Below are 12,587 nucleotides of genomic sequence, written 5' to 3' on the forward strand. Positions count from 1 at the left end.
AGTCACAACGCCAAACGCTCCTGGCTCTGTGCCAAGATTTGGTACATGAGGTCCTTTGGAACTTTTTTTGGAGTGTAGGGTTTGGAGTGTAGGGAAGGCCCGTTCAAATAAATTGTGCTGCTCCACAAAACAGGGGGGGGGGAGACACAAAAAAAGTTATAAAAAATAAAAGTTCAACTGTCGCTACGCTCAGGTGTGAATGGAGCCTTAATGTCACCCCAAACATGGGTAGCGGTCGCATGACAAAATGAGCAAAACAAATTGCAAAACTTCCATTGCATAAAGGTGCGAGGCTCAGTGCCAAGAAAGAAGGAAAAAAAAAATGTAATCAAAAAAAAAAAAAAAAAAAGAAGTTGCAGGAGCCACTATGACAAGGAAAAAACATGTGGCGTGTCACACAGATGCGACTGGGGGGCTGATGTTTCTAAAGAAACACAAAATGTATCAAAAGGAAAAAAAAAAAGTGACAATTGTCATTACAAATAACACAATAAGTTACAATGTATACAAACAAACCAGAAGCATTCCTGCAGATGGGGACTAGAAGAACAACATGTGGAGCACCAAGACACCCCCGCCTGTACATTGCGGGGCCCCCAGACACCCCCACCTATACATTGCGGGGCCCCCAGAAACCCCCCGCCTGTACATTGCGGGGCCCCCAGAAACCCCCCGCCTGTACATTGCGGGGCCCCCAGAGACCCCCCGCCTGTACAGGCGGGGGCCCCCCAGACACCCCTCTCCTGTACATTGCGGGGCCCCCAGACACCCTCCACCTATACATTGCGGGGCCCCCAGACACCCTCCACCTATACATTGCGGGGCCCCCAGACACCCCCCACCTATACATTGCGGGGCCCCCAGACACCCCCCGCCTGTACATTGCGGGGCCCCCAGACACCCCCCGCCTGTACATTGCGGGGCCCCCAGACACCCCCCGCCTATACATGGCGGGGGCCCCAGACACCCCCCGCCTATACATTGCGGGGGCCCCAGACACCCCCCGCCTGTACATTGCGGGGCCCCCAGACACCCCCCGCCTGTACATTGCGGGGCCCCCAGACACCCCTCTCCTGTACATTGCAGGGCCCCCAGACACCCCCCGCCTATACATTGCGGGGCCCCCAGAACCCCCCGCCTATACATTGCGGGGCCCCCAGACACCCTCCGCCTATACATTGCGGGGCCCCCAGACACCCCCCGCCTGTACATTGCGGGGCCCCCAGACACCCCCCTCCTGTACATTGAGGGTCCCCAGACAACCCCTCCTGTACATTGAGGGTCCCCAGACACCCCCTCCTGTACATTGAGGGTCCCCTAGGCACTGATGTTCATCCCATAAAAGTCCAATAAGAAGTGCCTGGTGGGATCCCCAGAATGGGAATTTTGGGATTATCTGCTCACCAGCCAGACAACAACTACAGGATGACCAGAGGCAGCATGGAACTGGAAGAGAACTAGAAGTCCCCCCCCCCCCCCCCCCCTCTGTAGCTGCACACCAGATACGATGTACAGGAGTGTTGTGTGGGGTGTGCAGGGCTCCTTGTAAAGAACACATGTGCAGTGTGGTGGTCCGTGATTGGCTGAGCTGTACTCACTGTGTACTCAGCGCTCCTCTTCCCTCCACTTTCCTCCCTCTTGTCTCTTCCTAATAATTTCCCTCCCAGACGATGTTCAGCAGCTCGTATCTCCCTCCGTCATCCCCCTCCTTTCCCAATCCCTCCACTCCCTGTGTACTCCCTCCTCCCTCCTCCCTCTGTGTATACACAGCCCAGCCTCCTCCTCTCTCCTCCCTCCTTCCCCGGCTTCCCACCCACAGCGCTGGCTTCTCTCCGCTCTATATATAACCTAGGTAGGAGGGAGGAAATCCGCAGTGCCGGAGCGCCCTCTGCAGGCACAGCTGCGAGCCTACAGGCTGTGCTTAACCTGTGGCCCTCCAGCTGTTGCAGCTGCTGACAGTGACTCCCAAAGGCAGAGGCATGATGGGAGTTGTAGTTCTGTAACAGCTGGAGGGCCACAGGTTGAGCACCCATGGACCTTATATTTTAGTACAAAACAGCAGAGCTCCCAGCTGTCCCTGATTTGGAAGGAATGTTCCTCACTTGGAACAAAATCCCCCTGTCCTTTCCTCATCATTTGCCCCTCATTTGCTTTGATCTACATACACTATATTACCAAAAGTATTGGGACGCCTGCCTTTACACACACAGGAACTTTAAAGTGGTTGTAAACCCTTACAAACCACTTTGACCTACAGGTAAGCCTAGATTAAGGCTTACCTGTAGGTCCAAGCAATATCTCCTAAACCTATATGGTTTAGGAGATATTTGCCCAAAAACGGGCACCGCTTGCGCCGTAGACAGCGGCGCGCAGGCGCACTGAGCGCGGCATTCCCAAGAATGGAGCTGCCGCGCGTGTCGACTCCCGTGCGCATGCGCGGGAGTGACGTCATCGCGGCTTCGCCGAATGACAGCGGCGGAGCTGCGAGACCCCACCAACAAGATGGATGCGGCGGACTACAGGGGACAGCGGTGACTTCGCTGGCTCCTGTGTCAGGTAAGTAACACATAATGGGGTAGTATGCGATGCACAGTAGTCCATTATGCTTTACCTTTGCAGGGAATGAAAGAGGAAGTAAACTCATCAGGGTTTACTTCCTCTTTAATGACATCCCAGTCTTAGTCCGTAGGGTTTCTTCACCTCTTCTGGGAAGGCTGCCCACAAGGTTTAGGAGTGTGTCTATGGGAATGTTTGACCATTCTTCCAGAAGCACATTTGTGAGGTCAGGCTCTGATGTTGGATGAGAAGGCCTGGCTCACAGTCTCCACTCTAATTCATCCCTAAGGTGTTTTATTGGGTTGAGGTCAGGACTCTGTGCAGGCCAGTCAAGTTCCTCCACCCCAAACTCGCTCATCCATGTCTTTATGGACCAAGACGCCAGTAAAGTTCATGCACATGTACAGAAAAGGCAGGTACTTCTGTCGAATAGTGAAGATTGTCAGATAATGCCTCAGATAATGTCACTCCAGCTGACCTGACAATCATGTCAACACTGAATGCGCAGATCGTCTGAGGCATTATCCAATGATCAGCAAAGCGATCTGCAGAACACCAGGAGAAGTGCAGAGAGCCAGAGACTATCCCTAACCAGAGAGAGCGAGACGCACCACGTGACCCCTGAGGGACACAAGCCGTCAAGCCAATCAGATTCTCTCCATTATATTGGGGTGATCTGGGGAAATGCTGATTGGTCAATATGACAACACAGACAGTTCTGTAGAAGATGAACAGAAGCGAGTTCAGAGGGATCGGGGCTATGACAGTGCCATTGCATTCCATACAGAACATGGCATGCATAGAGTGCCATTGCATGCCATACTGTGCCATCGCCTGCCGTACAGTCCCATCATAATTTGCCATCGCCTGCCATACAGTGCCATCGTACTTTGCATTCGCATGACCTGCAGTGCCACCGTACAGTGCCATCGCATGACATACAGTGCCAGCGCATGCCGTACAGAGCCTTTGCATGCTGTACAGTGTCATTGCATGCCTTACAATGCCCTTGCATGCTGCACAGTGCCATAGAATGCGGTACAGTGGTACTGTATGGCATGTGATGGCACTGTGCAGCATTGAATGGCATAGTGCAGCATGCAGTGGCTCTGTATGGCATGCAATGGCACTGTCATAGTCCTGGTCTCTTTGAACTCCCTTCTTAAAGCGGAGTTTCATCCATATAAAAGTTAGCAGCTACAAAATATGCAGCTGCTGACTTTTATTAATTGGACATTCACCAGTCCCACGGAACAGCGATGCGGGCGAACGAAGCCCCGCACCTCTCCCCCTCCTCTCTGCAGCACCAGCATTGTCACTGTGGGTACCTGGCTGTGGCTTCACAGCCAGGCCTGCACTGCGCATGCGCGACTGACCGGGCAATCATCTGGGACCTGTGATGTGTCCCAGATGATTGCCGAGACGGAGGGGGAGAGGTGATCTCCCTTCCAGAACTGTGGAGCCCCGGTAGTGGAAGCTGGAACCCTCTAAAAAGAGATGCAATGACATGGCAAATGTGGCATGTCAGGGGTCACCTTCACTTAAAGTGGAAGTTCAATTTTTGGGTGGAACTCCGCTTTAAAATCATCATGTGCGATTATGCATGTGTGCCAAGCAGACAGGGCCGGCTCTACCACTAGGCAAACTAGGCAGCCACCTAGGGCACAGTGTCAGAGGCGCTGACGCAGCATTTATGGGTGCTGGTAAGGCTGTATTTATGAGTAATGATGTTACTGCATGTATGGGCAGGCATGTACTGGCCATTGGGACCACCGGGAGTTTCCCGGTGGGCCGATGGCTCAGTGGGCCACTCTGATGTAAGGGGGCTGCTGATGGGCCACTCTGATGTAAGGGGGCTGCTGATGGGACACTCTGATCTAAGGGGGTTTCTGATGGGACACTCTGATGTAAGGGGGTGCTGATGAGACACTCTGATGTAAGGGGGTGCTGATGGGACACTCTGATGTAAGGGGGTGCTGATGGGACACTCTGATGTAAGGGGGGTGCTGATGAGACACTCAGATGTAAGGGGGGTGCTGATGAGACACTCTGATGTAAGGGGGTGCTGATGAGACACTCTGATGTAAGGGGGTGCTGATGGGACACTCTGATGTAAGGGGGGTGCTGATGGGACACTCTGATGTAAGGGGGGTGCTGATGGGACACTCTGATGTAAGGGGGTGCTGATGAGACACTCTGATGTAAGGGGGGTGCTGATGGGACACTCTGATGTAAGGGGGTGCTGATGAGACACTCTGATGTAAGGGGGTGCTGATGGGACACTCAGATGTAAGGGGGGTGCTGATGAGACACTCTGATGTAAGGGGGTGCTGATGAGACACTCTGATGTAAGGGGGTGCTGATGGGACACTCTGATGTAAGGGGGGTGCTGATGGGACACTCTGATGTAAGGGGGGTGCTGATGGGACACTCTGATGTAAGGGGGGTGCTGATGGGACACTCTGATGTAAGGGGGTGCTGATGAGACACTCTGATGTAAGGGGGTGCTGATGGGACACTCTGATGTAAGGGGGAGCTGATGAGACACTCTGATGTAAGGGGGTGCTGATGGGACACTGTGATGTAAGGGGGTGCTGATGGGACACTCTGATGTAAGGGGGTGCTGATGGGCCACTCTGTTGTAAGGTTGCTGGTGATGGGACACTCAAAATGTAAGTGGGCCAGTCTGGATGAAGTCCAGGGCCAAATTTCTGTACCAGTTCAGCCCTGTGTATGGGTAAGGCCACATTTATGGGTGCTGATGTTATTGCATTTATGGGTGAACTGACCTTGAGCACATAATAGGCCAGTTTGCATCAGTGAAAGCAAGGGAGGTGCAGTTGTAATTTTCATGTAGTGCCAATTCATAATTTGTTAATTGGAAGTTTAAAGAGTTTGACGTGTAGTTTTATTAGCTTTTTTTGTTAAGGTTATCTGAAAGATGGGTTTCAAATGTTTTTACAGGGGCGCAGTTTCAGTGCCTGCCATTTTCACTAGATACGCCTGTGGCCGTCATTGACAGTTCTCCCTTTCTCCTCTCTCGCATGGGATGAGAAAGAAGACAGCCGATCTGCTCTGCCCCTCCCCCCCCCCCTCCTGTGTGTCAACTGCGGGAAGTCAAGTGTGTAGCTAAAGAAGCTCACACTTGCCAAAGAGCACACAAAGGAGAGGGGGGGGGCGGAGCAGATCGGCTGTCTCCTTTCTCATCCCATGCGAGAGAGGAGAAAGGGAGAACTGTCAATGACCACTCTGAGCTGTATGAGAGAGATACGCTCTCCACTAAGACCTGCTAAGGAGACAGGTGGCATTGATCAATGGGCACTGATAGGTGGCATTGATCGATGGGCACTGATAGGTGCCATTGATCGATGGGCACTGATAGGTGCCATTGATCGATGGACACTTATAGGTAGGATTGATAAGCACTGATAGGCGGTACTGTTGAGTAATGAGCACTGATAAGCGGCACTGATGAGGAGGCACTGATAGGTGGTACTGATTGGCACTGATAGGTGGCATTGATTAGCACGGATAGGGGGCACTGATAGGCAGCATTTATGGGGACTGATAGGTGGCACTGATGGGCATTGAGCACTGATAGGCGGCATTGATGAGGTCTAATAGGTGGCACTGATAGGCAGCATTGATGAGCACCGATAGGTGGCACTGATGGGCATTGAGCACTGATAGGCAGCACTGATAGGTGGCACTGATAGATTCTGATAGGCGGCATTGGTTAGCACTGATAGGTGCCACTGGTGGGCACTGATAGGCAGCATCGATGAGCACTGATAGGCAGAATTGATGGGAGCTGATAGGTGGAACTGATAGGCAGCACTGCTAGGCAGAATTGATGGGCACTAATAGGTAACATTGATGAGCACTGATAAGTGACACTGATAGGCTGCACGGATCATCAGTGTAAACAATTTACTGACATTCATGCTAGTTAACGGCTCTTCTTTCCTCACACAGACACAGCGTGGGAGGAAAGGGCTTCTGATAACCAGCAAGTCTGTTTACATGTGATCAGCTGGAGGATGTCCATGGATGCCCTCCCAAAGTTTGAAGCCCGGGGTTCGGATGGAAGGGTGGGTCAGGGATGGCCCATCATGGTTTCTTGCCCCAGGGCCCTGAAGGTTCTAGTTAAGCCTCTTCTGTGAGCATCATACAAGAGATTATCAGAGACTTTGGACATCATACAACAGATGGTCAGAGACTGTGGGCATCATACAATAGATGGTTAGAGACTATGGGTGTGATACAAGAGATGATCAGAGACTATGGGCATCATACAAAAGATGGCTGGAGACTATGGGCATCATACAAGAGATGATCAGAGACTATTGGCATCATACAAGAGATGGTCGGAGACTATGGGCATCATACAAGAGATGGTTGGAGACTATGGGCATCATACAAGAGATGGTCGGAGACTATGGACAAGCAGGGCCATTTTTAAGCCAGGGCAAAAGGGGCAGCTGCCCTGGGCCCTGTCATTGTTGTGGGGCCCAAAGCAGCTGCCTCATACTTGCCAACTATCCTAGTTTAAATTCCCTCATCCCTTGAGGTTTTAGTCCTGTGCTGTGTCTGAATATCTCAGTGTGAAGTGATGCTACTAATGCTGCCCAGCTCTGCCCTATTGTTGTGTACACATGACTCACCTGCAGACCTTGTGTTTCATGTAAATTACCGGCATTCATATGTAAATAGCATGCTGTAACCTCTAGCTACCAGTCAGTGAGCGATAATGATACACTGTAACCTGGCAACCAATCGCAATAGCTGCCTGATCTGATTTAGTAAACTGATTTTGAGTCTAGCTGCTATTTATTGTATGTCTCAGAGCAGGCGGAGAGCAAAACTGCATGGGGGGGGGGGGGGGGCAGGGTCCAATCAATAATAAAGACGGCCCTTGATACAAGAGATGGTCTGAGACTGTGGGCATCATACAGAAGATGGTCAGACTATGAGCATGCTGCAAGAGACGGCTGGAGACCGTGAACATGACATATGGTTAGAGACTATGGGTGTGATACAAGAGATGTTGGAAACTGGTAACATGCTTCAAGGTAATGATAGACTGAAGACACACCACACAAGACTCCTAAAGATCATTGCTATAAAAGTCAAATACACACTGTATTCTTAAAATACCTTTTCTCCTTACAAGAGCAAAGCAGCAGAAAAAAATGCTGCATTTTTGCATGCGCATTTATGCATGTTCATGCATTTGGTGTTAATACATTCTATTGGTCAAAATATTAATTTATTCTGGCCATTAGACTATATTAATGTATCAATGTGTTAATGCGCATTTATGCGCGCTTGTGCTTTTTTTTCAGTCCAAACGCTCCTCTTTAGGACACTCAAGTGATGTTTTGTTTCTGCCTCTAAACGTTCGGCTACTAAACTCTCCCTTTATATTTTTCCCCCCTTCTCACCTATACTGCTGGTGAGTGCTGTCAGGTTCCATGCCACCATCGTAGCTACGGATGTCCTCAGACAGCAAGGTATCTCCTCTGGGTTCTTGAACCCAACCCCCTGATGTCACAACACTTTCCAAGATTTCCTGGAAGACTCTTGGGTGGGTGCATGACCGAAGTGGGGGAAACATCATTATTTCTTCCAGCTCAGCACAATATAATTATCCATATCTTATATCTGGATCGCTGCTGGGGAAGCTAACAATTACTGTAATAATTGGATATACAGTGTTAGATGTGATCTTCTGTCTTGTGCCAAGCAACTTTCCCTCTGCACAATAAACACAGGGGGTCACTTACTTGGCACAATGAATACAAGGTGTTCTCTGATTGGGACATCATCTCCAGTCGGTGACAACTCCATACTATATTGAAGAGTGGGAGAAGGGATTTGCGGTAGAATCCCACCTCCCCCCCCCCCCCCCCCCCCCGAAATTCAGAAAATGATTAAGTTATCTCATGTATCCTCCATTAGTGCTGGTATCCAGGAATCCTCCTACAAATGTCTCACCAGATGGTACAGAACCCTTTCCAGCCTGGCTCAGATGTTCGCAGGCTCCGACTCCAGGTGTTGGAAGGAGTGCGCCAAGACGGTAACCTTTCTCCATCTTTGGTGGTCCTGTCCCAAGATTAGAGACATCTGGGAGGAGATTACACCCTGGATTAAGAAAACGACCCTCAGACCAATCACATGCACCCCACTAAAGTTTTTGTTCCATGATGCACCTTCATCTGTCAGGTTATATAAAAATAGTATCACTCATCACTTGTTAAATGCAACAAAGAGAGATTCCAAGCTGATTGGAAATGGGAGGTGAACACTAATATGGAAGCTGAACAATGGGTTCACACTTTTAGAACTTAGCAAATTCAGGAACACATTGATGGTTGGTTGTCTTATGCCCTGTACACATGACAAATTTTCCAGTCAGAATAAACTCTGAAGGTTTTTCCAACTGAGTTCCGACGGAATTCCGCTCAAGTCCGACCGCCAAGAACGCAAAATGGAAGTTCAATAGCCAGTAGCCAATAGCTTCCGTCTCGTACTTGCTTCAGAGCATGCGTCATTTTTGGTCCATCGGAACAGCATACAGACGAGCGGTTTTCCCGATAGGAATTGGAATGCTTGTCTATCCTTTTTCCCCTGTAGTACAGTATATACAGTATACAGGACCTTTTTACCACCACAAACAGCATTACTAGATCTTGTCATTAAGTGACCCACTCTTTTCTTTTGTGTCTTTGTCTTCTGACACAGGATGTTCATCACTATTTTAAGGTATCCTATATTTTCTATAGTCTTTTTTGACATTTTTTTTTTTTTTTACACTTGTGTTTTTTGTATTGCACGATTCACTGTGCATTAACTGACACGCTTCTGCCTTTATTTATTCCATATCTATACTAAATAAGTGTGGATGTATTTTACTGTACTAAGCCTTTTGGGCTATACTCCTAATGAACAACCACTGTTAAATATGTGATATATTGTTATTATGCAGTTTTGTGACTTTTTGCAATGCTTTCTTTTCTTGTACTTTTTGTATTATAAAACCTCAATAAATATTGATTATGATATATATAGGGATTATGTTCTCTCAATTGTGGCAGTGGCAAGAGAGTGACCCCTTGTGTGCAGAGCAGAAGTCACACATTTAATATTGGCTACTAAAGTGATTTTCAGTTTTTCCCATTGGCCCTCCAGATTTAATATACAGATCATGGTCTGCTGGTACTGGATATAACCTTCCCCAAAAATTCTGTACCTCCACTGCGCCAATGAACAATCAGTGAAAAGAAAAAGCTGCTACTTTAGTTATAAACATACATATATAAACAAATTATACCTAAAAGGTGTACTGCAAAGTAATAATTAGGAAATAATTCAGTAGCGCTCATGCAATAAACAAATAAAACTGAATGAACAACGTGATAAATTAAATATAACACCCCGTGATGTTGTGATATATAGCTAAAAGTTCATTGAATAAACTGATGAGAAAAACATAAAGGAAATCAATCTTCATAAAATCCTTCAATCTTCCACCACACCGACGTGCTCGTGACACCTCTCCCAATGAAAACGCACTCACCAACTGATGTTGCCTCCCACTCTCGTGTTTGGCAAAGAAGCAGTTTTAACCACACCTGGGTCAATCCCATGATCATTCCAGGCCAGGCATATCCATATGTGAAAAATAAAAAATTCTCCACATAGCGTGATACTATTATAAAAAAATTATTAAAAGACTTCACTCCAGGAAGAAGTCAGAGTGAAGAACCACGTCGGGAGCGTGGCTACACGGATACTAACTCCATTGACATAAGACGATGGTGTTCGTGACTCGCACACCAGTGTCGGGAGCAGGGGTCACAAAGTGGGTGAAAGCTTAGGCACACACTTTGGATCCGCTGTGACCGCAGTGCACTGCTTGGCTATTTGTTTATAGTTTGCTGTAAGATTTTAGTTTTATGCTGGCACTTTCCTTTAACATTTGAGAGGGAATATTGAAGTGTGCACCTACCTTCCTGTTCTCTGTCTTCTCCAAGACATAAACTGAGCTGCTCATGCACAGTTCAGCTTACACTGTTGGCCCGTGTTTCGTCACATATGACGACCCATGACATTTGGCTACCCGCTGGACTGTGCATGCGAGATGCAGCTATATGCATTTCACCCGAGTCCACGTTCAAGCCCCACCATCCAAGTGGATATAGAGTTCGATTACAATCATGCTGAGCGAAGCGAGGCCGTGCCCGAAGCGTGGCAAGCGAAGCTTTGCTGGAACACATATGGCGGCGTTGTGCATGTGCACTCCAGCAGGTAACAGATTGTGATGGGTAGCCGAATGTGACGTGACTGGCACCAGCAAGTGATGGGACCATTGGAGCGAAGGTAAGTTTAGTTTGGCTTTAACAACATTTCTGTGATTGGCCTGGAGAAGGAGAAGGAAGGGGTGGGGTGTGTCTGCTCCTGACAGTGTCCATGATTATTGATACTGTCACATGTTATGTGGTCTTCTCAGTCCTCCCCTCTTGGCTTCATTTGGAGAAGTAAGGATATGGATTATTTGCCTCCTTGCCACTGCTTGTGATGGTAACCTGTAGTTCACATCTGGGCCTGCACTCTTGATCCAGAGAAAAGTAGGTTCAGGTGTTTTTACACACCCAACATTCAAAGTGGTGCCCCTCTCATGCCCCTATTATCCCCACCTCCTGCACTCCCTGTGCCACCCCCAATAAAAGTGGGCATGGTCAGATTTACATTTTGAATGTCTGAAAATCAACCTTAGTGTACAGCACTGAGCAGCTGCATGTCCTGGTTTAGGTGGACAGTCAGAGGGTGATTGCAAAATCAAGACAACCCCCTGCTTGCACTGGCCCCTGGTCGCCTAGTGGTGGCCTATGTGCCCTATGTACACACCAGAAATATCCCCAAATACTTCACCTGCATAGGTAAGCAGTATACACAGGTTGGAGGACAGACAGCCTTCTCCTGCCCCCCAGGAGCACCATACATTACGGTGACCCAATAATGTGTTCTGTTCATCTACTTACAATGCCGCAATGGAGGTTCAGTTCTGGAGAACGAGCTTCTCAGCAAAAGTCCCGGTGGTGTCTCACTTTTCGGGTTTCACTTGACTAGTAAAGGTTTCTGGACAATACCAAGTAATATGAGTGGAGGATATTCCTAATGAACAAGATTTTCTGGTCTGCACATGTTGCTGAGGTTGCAGATCAGAGCAGTGCCTGGAGAAATAAGTGGAGACTATTTACAATGCTTGAAAAATGTATTTAGTCATTTGAAATGTTCACGTTTTATTGTCTGAATACTAAATTGCAGTTGATTTATTTATTCAATTACTTTCCTACTAATTAACAGAAATATACTCTTTAATGTCAAATCAAAACAGATCCTTACACAGTGATTAAATTTAAACAGATATAAAATCCTACGTTCTTTTAGGGTAGATACACACCATGAATCACACAGGAACGCGTTGTGCATTCCTGTGCGATTCACATACGATCTGGGTGCAGTGCAATTTCAGCTCATTCATTCGAATGGGCTGAAATTGCATCGGATCGCATCAAAAGTAGTGCATGTACTCCTTTACAAAATACAGAGTAACCGGGCCACATGGTACCATGCGATTCGGTGCAGGTAAACACACTGCATTTGCAACCTGCATTTGGAGTGTCTTTAGCATTGCACTGACACCTACTGCAGATAACAAGTGCAGTGTGTTTTGAGCACGGTGAGTGAAACGCACATGGATCACGGGTTTCCCGCACTGCGCTCTGGTGTGAACTGGCCCTTAAAGTGATTCTAAAGGCTGAAGTTTTTTTAGAATGCAGGAATGTAAAAAAACAAAAACGTTAGTATGCAGCTGCCTGCCAACTAACAGAAATACAGTGGTGTGAAAAAGTGTTTGCCCCCTTCCTCATTTCCTGTTCCTTTGCATGTTTGTCACACTTAAGTGTTTCGGAACATCAAACCAATTTAAACAATAGTCAAGGACAACACAAGTAAACACAAAATGC

General features: G+C 48.0%; 1 protein-coding gene across 4 annotated transcripts in view; it reads right to left on the reverse strand.

The window, feature by feature from the left end:
• Positions 1-11,617, reverse strand: part of SYNE2 (spectrin repeat containing nuclear envelope protein 2) — a 529,925-nt gene extending 518,308 nt beyond the window's left edge. For 3 of the 4 annotated variants that reach the window (XM_077464354.1, XM_077464353.1, XM_077464351.1), the window contains exon 1: positions 1,599-1,723. The gene's annotated coding sequence lies outside the window, so the exon portion shown is untranslated. Of the gene's footprint in view, positions 1-1,598; positions 1,724-11,600 lie in introns of those variants that run through there. The other variant, XM_077464352.1, reaches the window with a different exon arrangement.
• Between the last annotated feature and the right edge of the window lie 970 nt (positions 11,618-12,587).

Source organism: Lithobates pipiens, unplaced genomic scaffold (assembly GCF_037356315.1).
Source record: "Lithobates pipiens isolate NorthernLeopardFrog02 unplaced genomic scaffold, aLitPip1_a1.2 Scaffold_30, whole genome shotgun sequence".
NCBI lineage: Eukaryota > Metazoa > Chordata > Amphibia > Anura > Ranidae > Lithobates > Lithobates pipiens.